Raw genomic sequence first — 4,179 nt, 5'->3', positions numbered from 1 at the left:
TTTACAAAATATCTTCATGGAACATAATCTTTACTTATATCCTGATGATTATTACCATTAAAGAAAAATCGATAATTTTGACCTATACAATGTATTGTTAGCTATTGCTACAAATATACCCCAGCGACTTAACACTGCTTTTGTGCTGCAGGGTCACATTTGAAGTCCACAAAACGATATTTATTGCGATATTTAAAAAAAAAAAAGACGAATGAAGAATTGGGAAAAAATACAAAACACAACTTTAAACACCTTTAATGTTAGAATAAGAAGTTTAAATATATTTTAAAAACTACACACACCTATTGTTTCATACCGTCATGTGACCGCGATAATATCGAGATAATACCATTAGTGTTTACAGTGTGAAGAAGATCTTCGTATCTCGCTTAATACATCTGAGATTATTAGAAAGATGCCAGATCTTTTAATTCGAGATTACTGATCTCTGGCTGATTTGGTTCTTCAAATGAATTTGTGGATCTGATTAAAATATCTGGATTAAGTTTATTTATCCAAGACAGCAACATAATGACATTTTATAATTAAAACAGACACTTGACACATTTCTGGACCTTTATTAAGAAACAGCCAAGCGAACAAAACGACATAAATGTTATTATAATAGATAAATGAAATGAAACTTTTATTTTTTTTACATGATTCCCAATTATTTATATTCACGATTTCTAGTATTTGTACAGGCTTTACATTTGTTGTAATTAGCAATTCATGTAATTTTATCTTTGAAGCAGATTTGTTACGTGACAACGTTAATTAAAGTTTCTTAAGCGTCAAGATAATGTTATCTGCATCTCAACCTCCTAATACAATTACAAAGTTATTATTTTATCACAAATAAATCTTTCAGTGAGTAAAACTGGCTGTGTCTATAGAATTATAGACTACACAAATTAATGTTTCAGTTATTATTATTATAAATTACTGTCCCTGGATCAGTAGAGTGCTCTAGTAATAAAGTAGCAGTGGCCTAATCCTAGACTAAAAAGTAAGTCTGAGCTGTTTAACTGAAAGAAACTTGCACTGACTGATCTTAAAATACATCAGTGTCTTTGTTTTGTCCCAAAAAGCACACCAGTAATGTTTTTTTTCTAAGCACGTTTATTAAAATGACTTCAATGTCCTAATTGAACTATGGCCTAATCCTGGCTTAGTCTAAGCCCTGTCTGTGAAACCGGGCCATAAAATATCAATTCCACTTAAAAAGATGCGATCTAATCCTGAAATAAGCCGCTCCCGAGCAGGTTTAAGCTTAAGGATCTGTTGTCATGACAGCAACTAAGCTTCAAAGAACCAAATAATCCAAGATAAAATCAAATCATCAACAATCAAATCCAGCTGACTGAGTTAAGTGTGTTTGCTGTTTTCTAGAGCGGATCCTCCATTCCCAGCCACGTCTTCTCGAACCGGCCGTATTTCTTCGATGATCCCAGACCCTACGACAGCGACGAGGATTTAGCCTGGGCCTCCCGTCCGGTGAGCACCTCGACCAGGTAAACCTCCTGTTATAAAACAGATAACTCCGGTGCTTGATTCTGATTGGCTGAGCCGCGTTCTAAGCTGTTGTAAATTACTCTATAAACACACACCTTTGTTTACGTTTGTGTGTTGCTCGGCAACCACTTTGTTGCAACCACAACTGTTTCTGAGGAGCTACATTGTTTGGTGGAAGAATACTGTTTGTATTAATATCATCATTACACTTGATTTGCTCTGTTGTATTCTGTGAAACCTTACTACGTATATGGAATAACCGTTTTATAAAAGCAATAACCCCCGTGAAGCCGTGGTTTACAGTGAATTTATAACAGCTAAGGGCTGTTGTTAGGCACGACGCGAAGCGGAGCCCGTTTTTGGGGCTTATTGCTTTAACCTAAACCTACAAACATTAGAAACCATAACTGAAATAAAGCAGAAATATCATGCAAGATAAAAAAAACTTGAATTTAAAAAAACTTAAATTGGAAATGTTGTCTTGAAAACAGAATGAAATTAAATTGCTAAAACTAAAACTGAAATCAAAATGAACTAAATATAATAATAATTTAGTAATCATTTAATTATAAAAATGAATAAAAACAATAAAACACTTAGAAAATTAATTAAATATTTAAAAAAAATGCAACACTAAAAATGTAATTAAATCATAAAAACTAAATTAAAATTAATAATAAAAAACAAAAATATATTAAAAAAATAAAAATAACTAATTAACCCTAAAAGGGGCGACGTATCCTGATGGATACAAACATTTGAGAAGCAGTGAAAGCGTAGGTTTTATTTCTTGGTTTCGTGTTGAAAGGTTGTTTGTTGTGAATATTTAGATGAGGTGACTTCTTTGTTTAGCTATATAGATCAAATTTGGTCTAGTTCACATATTTACACACGTTGGATGGGACTTACCTGTTTAAAAAGCTGTTGTTCAGCATTAGCTTATTAGGTTCACATTGAAATTTTATAAACTAAATGCTTATATTTTTTGTAATCTGTCTCTAAATGTTTGTATCTCAGGGAATACGTCGCCCTTTTAGGGGTTTAATCAATAGAGTTTGGGTGGAAAATCTCACAGGACCCACAATTTTTGTGATATCAACTTCAAATTTGGAACATAACTTGGTTAGACATATGGCTTTGATTTTATAGCAATTTTAGAGTGCAACATATTTGATAAAATATTTATTTTATATAAAATAAAAACAATTAGTATAATAATAATTGTAAAATTATCAAATAAACTAAAATAAAAACACTTAAAGAAAGAAATAATCAGTTTCCCTGCATGTCATTTAACTGAGATCAGAAAGCCATATATTTCATACTATTTTATTACCCTAAAATCATATGGGTTCTTTTCCAGAATATTTCAGTAAATATGTAAATAAATATAAAAACATATTTGAAAGCAGCTTCAGAAGGTTGAGGAGCACTGGACTGACAGGTTAAATTGATATGAGCTGATTTGGTCTGATTTTTCCGTTCAGTCTGTCGGCGGATGGCTTTGACTGGAGCAGCCGCAGCTTCCAGGTCCATCTGGGAGGAGACGAGCCGCGGTCGTCATCGGCAACGGCGGGACTGAGCCGCTAAAGATGTACAGCTCTGGAAATGAGAAACGCACTGCACTTTAAACCCCCCCCCCCCCAAATTTATTTGCATTTATTTTAGTTGTTAATTGAACTTTTTATTTTATTATATTTGCATTTGTATTTTTATTTGCATTTATTTTATTTCTTAATTGCATTTTTATTTATTATTTTATTTGCATTTGTATTATTTTATTTTACAATATTTTTTATTTTATTATTTGCATTATTTTTATTTTATTTTTTCATTTGCATTGCATTGCACACTGCACAATAGAACAAATGCATTAGTGCAAACCCTGGAGTTTCATTGAGCCTCATTTATAAAGCGTGCGTACGCACAGATTTGATCTTAGAGTCGTTTACAAGGCAGAAAGCTGAAAACATTCAGTTGATTTCACATCTGAAAGAGATGTGTTTTCTGTGCATACGTTCATTCTATGAATCACATGTACACATATTTGAGAGATGATCGTAAGATCAAATTTAGGATGGTTTCTGTGCAACATTTTATAAACGAGGCCCATGCATACTGCACACAATACACTGTAGAAATAATGCAATTATGTTAGTAAAGATTCTGATCACAGACTCTGTTTATATTCACACGATCACGTTTGCATTGTGATTCCAACACAGTAGTTACTGTCAGGATTATGAAATAATGTGCAAGGCATGAATTTGTTACTTTGAGTATTTATCCTTAGCTGCTGAAAACAGTGTAATTGGTCCACTAAGGTTGAAGCACACTTAAAAATGACACCAATGTCTTTAAATATATTTAAGATAAACACTATGTTATTTCACTGATCACGTGATTCTCATTTGTTCTTTTGTAATGAGGATGATGTTTGTGACGACCTACTAAAATAAATTATTTGCTGTTAAATTAAGAGTAATGTGCTTCTTACTAACGAGGACAAGAACCGAATGACAAAAATCTGGAAAAAATTAAATAAAAAAATAATTCTGAAAAAAAAAATAAAAAAAAAAATAATAAATAAATAAAAAAATCATTTACCAAAAAAGTTTTATATATATAAAACATTTTATATATATATATATATATATATATAGG

General features: G+C 31.7%; 1 pseudogene; it reads left to right on the top strand.

Moving 5' to 3' along the window:
* LOC107661161 (integral membrane protein GPR137B-like) overlaps positions 1-3,151 on the top strand; it is a 12,040-nt pseudogene extending 8,889 nt beyond the window's left edge.
* The last annotated feature ends 1,028 nt before the right edge of the window (positions 3,152-4,179 follow it).

The sequence above is a fragment of the Sinocyclocheilus anshuiensis genome, unplaced genomic scaffold (genome assembly GCF_001515605.1).
Source record: "Sinocyclocheilus anshuiensis isolate Anshui unplaced genomic scaffold, SAMN03320099.WGS_v1.1 scaffold2737, whole genome shotgun sequence".
Taxonomy (NCBI): domain Eukaryota; kingdom Metazoa; phylum Chordata; class Actinopteri; order Cypriniformes; family Cyprinidae; genus Sinocyclocheilus; species Sinocyclocheilus anshuiensis.
Note: the sequence above shows the minus strand (reverse complement) of the source record. Positions and strands in the feature narration are given on the sequence as shown.